This window comes from Eumetopias jubatus, unplaced genomic scaffold, assembly GCF_037043125.1.
Source record: "Eumetopias jubatus isolate StellerSeaLion01/CBP00866 unplaced genomic scaffold, mEumJub1_p1.0 scaffold_7, whole genome shotgun sequence".
NCBI lineage: Eukaryota > Metazoa > Chordata > Mammalia > Carnivora > Otariidae > Eumetopias > Eumetopias jubatus.
The window spans coordinates 66538110-66545085 of NW_028274813.1; positions in this window are offsets into that span (position 1 = coordinate 66538110).

A 6976-nucleotide genomic window follows, 5' to 3' on the forward strand; every position below is an offset into this window, starting at 1 on the left:
CTGTTAGCTGAGAGGACCTAAAAGAAATGACACTCCATTAGCAAAGAATACACATAGTGTCCAGATCTTGGTTTCTAATACCAATCTCCAATAAGATGAACCAAAGCTCCATAGAGAAATGACTGATTCTAGGTGTGAGGCAGGAAATATATAAGATGAACCTGGATCATCTTATAGTACCAGAAAGTAGAGAGGTGTTACTTACCCCTACTCACACATACCTGCCCCAGTCCATACACACACACACACACACACACACACACACACTGATGGGGATATGTTAAAAGGGACACAGAATCCAACTGAAAGAGATCTCAATAACTGGGAATAGAACCATGAACAGAGAAATAAAAAAGTAGCATGAGACTTTATTCAAAGTATAAAATAAATGCTCATAAATCCGTATTGATGTAAATAAGTGATTGAATAAATGGGGGAGAATAGATGAAGATCCCTTACATAAGAATTTCAAATAATTTGTGTACTTTGCCCTCAAAGAAATGAAATGTAATTCCCCAGTCTTTGAGTGCTGTGCATAGTGACTCTCTTCCCAAAGTACAGTATGGAAAGGGGTAAGAATAAGTACTTGACAGTGGGGAAGACTGGCAAACCATGTCAGCCAGATGATCAAGGTCCACATCAACAGTGATAAGTCGTGTTGATAGTATGTAGATTGATATAATGTGAGGATAATGGTACTTCAATTCTATGATCTTCCCCCCACAAAAAAACATATAACCCCATTCTATTCATGAGAAATACATCAGACAAATCCCAGTAGAGGAATATTTTACAAAATACTTAGTTAGTACTCCTCAAAACTGTCAAAGTCACCAAAAACAAGGGAACTCTGATAACTGCCAAAGTGAAGAGTAGCCTATGGAGACCTGACAACTGAAATGCAATGCAGGATCTTGGATGGGATTCAGGAACATCAATTAAAAAAGGACATTGAGTAAATACGAAGTCTTAATAAATTATGGGCTTCAGTTAAAAATAGATATCAATATTGGTTCATTAATTGTAACAAGTGTACTATGTTAATGTAGGATGTTAATTATAAGGACAACTGGGTGCAGAGTTGTGCAGGGAAATCACTACTATCTTCATGATTTTTCTATAAATCTGAAATGACTAAAAATAAAGTTTATTAACAAAATATGATATTTACATGAAACAGAAGAGCCCCCAAATAATTAATGCTAATAAAAATTTTACATCAAAAAACAAGGAAGGATATAATAATTAAATCATTCACCCTGATGAGTAAACAGTTTTAGAACTAGTAGTCAAAATGGAGATGACAAAAAACTTCCACATTTGTTCTCAATGTAGTAAGATAAATGAGAGAATAAACCATTCTTTCTAACCTATCTTTATTTTTACTGTGCAATTTATATGTTTACCTCCAACATCTTAAAATCTTTGTTTTACATATTATTTCCCCTTATGATAAAATTAATGCATATTCATTGTAGAAAATTTGGAAAGCATCAAAAAGTGTAGAGAAGAAAGTAATACCTACAATTTCACTACCCAGTTATATTAGAAGTTTTTTAAGAGTTTAGTATTTTATCTTCTAGCCTTAACATTTTATTTTATTAAATTTCAGATATCATGTATTTCTATAGTAATATGATCATATTTAAAACATTACTGAATCTCATTTAGGTAATTTTGTCCCATATTGTGTTCTAGAGTTTGAAGATGTGAGAACATAGCACATAAATTATGCTTACATAATGATATTTTGATTGCATGCATTTGCTAGTCAAATAAAATAAGTCAACTGAGTTTTAAAACTATCCAAACTGATTGACATCTTAGGTAGAGAGTCAATTTGGTTGAAAATCCTTTTCACTTTTTAGGGAATCATTCATTCAATGAATATTTGCAAACTTACTATATGCCAGGCTCTGGAAACAACAATGAACCAAAGAGAAAAAATTCCTAACTTCATAGAACTTATACTCTAGTGGTGGGAATTATCAGAACAGGAATTTTAAAAAATGCCTCTCATTAATATGCTAAAGGCTTCAATGGAAAAATTAGACAACATGCAAGAACAGATGGATAATGTAAGCAAAGAGATAAATATTTAAGAGAGAATTAAAAAGAAATCCTAGATATAAAAAACAGAGTAACAGAAATACAGAATGCCTTGGTGGGTTCATCAGTAGACTGGACACAGCTGAGGAAACTATCTCTGAGCTTCAGGATATGACAATTGAAACTTTCAAAACTGAAAAGCAAAGAGAAAAAGACTGAAAAAATAAGGAATATCCAAGAACTGTGGGACAACAGTAAAAGGTGCAACATATACATAATGGCAATACCATTTAAAGCATTTATGACTGAGAATTTCCCCAAACTAATGTCGGATACTAAACCATGGATCCAGGAAGCACAGAGAACAATAACCAAGATAAATTAAAAAATTCTATATGTAGGCATATCATATACAATTTCAGAAAAATCAAAGATAGAGAAAAAATCCTGAAAGAAGCCAGGGGAAAAAAACACCTTATCCATAGAGGAACATAGATAAGAATTATATTGTACTTCTCAGAAACCATGCAGGCAAGAAGAGAGTGAAGTGACATATTTAGTGTTGAGAGAAAATAAGCTACTGCCCTAGAATTCTGTGCCTTGTGAAATTATCCTTCAAAAGTGAGGGAGAAATAAAGATTTCATTAGACAAACAATAACTGAGAGAATAAACAGAATAAAACTTTTGGGAGGTTACATAATCGTCTATGTAGAAGATCCAAAAGAATTGACAAAAAGCTCCTGAAACTAATAACAGATTGTAACAAGCTTGCAGGATTCAAGGTTAAATGTCACTTGTTTCCAGAAACAGACTCATAAGTACAGAGAACAAACTGATGGCTGCCAGAAGGGAGGGAGAGATGGGCAAAATAGATGAAGAGGAATGGGAAATACAGGCTTCCAGTTATGGAATGAATAAGTCATGGTGATATAAGCTGCAGCATAAAGAATATAGTCAGTGGTATTGTAATGGCATTGTCTGGTGACATGTGGTAGCTACACTTGTGAGCATAGCATAACATAGACTTGTCATATTGCTATGTTATACACCTGAAATTAATGTAACATTGCATATCAGTTATACTTCAATAAAAAGAAAAGTAAATTGCTTTTCTGTATACCAGCAATGAACAAGTAGAATTTGAAATTAAAAACACAATATCATTTACATTAATACCATAAAAAATGAAATACCTAGATATAAATCTGACAAAACATGTACAAGATCTATGTGAGGAAAACCACAAAACTCTGATGAGCAGAATCAAAGAGGTGAATAAATGAGATAGTCTGTGTTCATGTATAAGCAGACTTAATATTGTCAAGATGTAAGTTCTTCCCAATTTGATCTATAGGTCCATTGCAACCCCACTCAAAATCCCCATAAGTTATGGATATTAACAAACTGATTATGAAGTTTATATGGAGATTCAAATGACCCATAACAGCCAACTGAATATTGAATAAATACAAAGTCAAGAAGTGCCACTGCCTGACTCACGACTTAACTATAAGCTGTAATAATGAAGCCAGTGTGATATTGGTGAAAGAATAGACAAAGAGATCAAAGAAACAGAACAGAGACCCAAAAGAGGAGCCACATAAATATACTCAACTGATCTTTGACAAAAGGAGCAAAAACAATATAATGGGGGAAAAGGTAGTCTTTGAGCAAATGGTGCTGGATCAACTGGGTATCTACATGCAAAAACAAATAAATCTAGACATAGACCTTATATTCTTCATAAAAATTAACTCTAAATGTATCACAAACCTAAATGTAAAATGCAAAATTATAAAACTAGGATACAAAATAGAGAAAACCTAGGTGACTGTGGATATGGCAGTGACTTTTTGATATAACACAAAAGGCATGATCCATAAAAAAATTGATTTGCTGGACTTTATTAAAATTAAAAACCTCTGCTGTGCAAAAGACAATGTCAGGGGAATAAGAAGATAAGCCAAAGACTTGGAGAAAATGTTTACAAAAGAAACATCTGATAAGCCATAATATACAAAAAGCTCTTAAAACTCAGCAAGAAGAAAATAACCTGATTAAAACATAGGCACAAGACTTGAAAACTTTGATTAAAGAAGATATACAGAAAGCAAGTAAGTATATGAAAGGTGTTCAACATTGTATGTCTTTAGGTAATTGTAAATTAAAACAATGAGTTACCACTACATACCTATTAGAATAGCCAAAATCCTAGACACCAGACATACCGTAGACTAGCAAGTATGTAGAGTAACTGAAATTCTCTTTTATTGCTGGTGTGAATATAAATGTTACAACCGCTTTTTTAGACAGTTTGGCAATTTCTTACTAAAGATGCTCTTACTGTATTATTCAGCAATTATACTTCTTGGTGTTTACTCATACTACTAATGAAAACATATCCACATAAAAACCTGCACATGGATGTTTATAGCAGCTTTTTTCATAATTGCTGAAACTTGGAAGTAACCAAGATTTCTTTCAGTAGAAGAATGGGTAAGTAAACTGTGGTACATCCAGAGAATGGAATATCATTTCAGTGCTAAAAAGAAATGAACTGTCAAGCCACTAAAAGACACGGAGGAAACTAAATGCATCTTCCTAAGTTAAAAAAAAAAAAACAGTCTGAAAAGGCTGCATGCTGTATGATTCTAACTATATGTCATTCTGGAAAAGACAAAACTATGAATACAGTAAAAAGATAAGCAGTTGCCAGGAATTGAAGAGGAGGGAGAGATAAATAAGCAAAACATGAAGGATATTTGGGACAGTGAGACTATTCTATATGATACTAAAATGGTGGATACATTTCATTATATATTTGCCAAAACTCAGGATGTACAACACCATGAGTCAGCCCTAATGTAAATTATGGACTTAGGGTGATAATGTGTCAGTGTAGCTCCATCAAATGTAGGTAACAAACGCGCCACTGCAGTGTGGGATGTTGATAGTGAGGGAGATTATACACTCGTGGGAATAGGGAAGTATATGGGTACTCTCTGTATTTTTGTTTAATTTTGCTGTGAACAAAAAACTGCTATAAAAAAGTTTATAATTTAAAAATATTAAATGGCGTGGCTGAGTTCTCTAATGAAATATTCTGGCAAAGAAACGTCAGTTATTTAATTTTTCAGAATTTTAAGCATGTATTTCCACAAAACAAAACTATAAAATATAGAGATAAAACATATAATTTATTTTTATGTGTATTTACAATTTGGCTTACAATTTATATAATGAAAAACAATAAGAAATTGATCTTTTTTTAAAAAGTTTAGTTTATTAGCAGTTGAGACAAAATTGAAACACAAAACACGCCTCATGAATGTTGGCAGGAAATTGAGATGAGTTTAAAAAAACATGACGAACAGTTGAGGCAAGGTTTGTGATATAAGACTCAGACTGGAAATGGTTGGTTATGTATTATTCAATAGTTTGACTCAGTGGAATCAAACAGTGAATGATGAGGAGCTTTTAATTTATTTTTCAGGTTTATAACCTTTCTGAGATAAGGGACTGTCTGTGAAGACAGAGCCATCCAGAAAACTACAAGGAAATGTTACTTCCATTCAAAAGAAAACAAAGTAGAAGGTAAATAATTTTTGACAGTTTTTACTGGGAGTTTTAAGCAATTTCTTTTTCTCCAGTGTTTTTTTTTTTTTTCTTCCTGTATAGTCACTCAGAGTTCTGTTATTTTCTTCTTATACAGGGCTAATGGGCTGATGACATAAAGTGTAAAGTGCTAAGGTGATGGAATTATCAGAGTAGATGTTGTCATTAGCTATGTGTATTCTTTTTCATAGATCAGTATACAAACCACTTTCTTCAGATCTCACCATCTAGAGCTACGCAGAAAATGCTTAAATTCATTCCTTTAGTCATTCATTCAATGATTATTTATTGAGCAATTACTATGGGCAAGGTGCTATTCTGGGATATGATCCTAAGCACAAGAAGAATCACTTTGCTGTCATGGAAATTACTGTTTACTGGAAGAGATGGACATTAATCAGATAATCACATACAATGGTAAGGGCTAGGAAGGGGCAATCTGTAAGAGGGTACATACGAACTCAGCTTGGGAAGTCAGAGAAAAACTGTCCCCACGGAAGTGAAGATTAAGCTGAAGTCAAAGAATAAATAGCAGTTATCTGGTGGAAGAGGGCAGGAAAGAGTAGTCCAGGTAGAAAATATTTAGTCAAATATGTTGGCATAGACAGGGCTTAATATGAATTTATTATCAACATATAATGGTAAATAATAGAATAATTGCTTACACAAACGATACAACTTGACTTTGCATTAAACATGTATTTCAAACTCCAAAAGGATTAAATTGGCTCTGTTAGGGAGATGAGATCACGAGTGGGTCTTTTTTCTTTTCCATTTTTCTAAATATAGTTGAAATTATTTCATATAATGGGAATATTTTATGAAAAAACAAACAAAATAATTGCATTACCTCTATTGTGTTTTATTAAATAGCTTGTATCTTCGCTTCTTTATTAAAAAATATTTAGCATTCAACACCTTATTTCAATCAATATAAACTGAATTTTCTCAAAAATACTACATTCTTTTAAATGTCCCCATTTATAACTTAGGGCATTCTTGGCACAGAAGACAGCCTTATAAGGGGAAGGAGTGCTGTACCCCGAGAGGGACCTCTTGACCAGTCAGAATGCTCATTATCAGTCCAATTATCCCCTGATAATTGGCCTGCCTGTGGGAATAATAAGCTGGGATGATTTAACTCAGTGCTGACATATTTATATTTATAGCATCCTACACACTGCATTCTAACCTTAACATTTCCTTAAATAATGGAAGAATCTGATTCTAACTGTTAGAATACTTTATTTGCTCAATATTTAACTTCCTGTGAACACTGAAGAACTGCTCTGCTGAGACCCAGGGAATGCT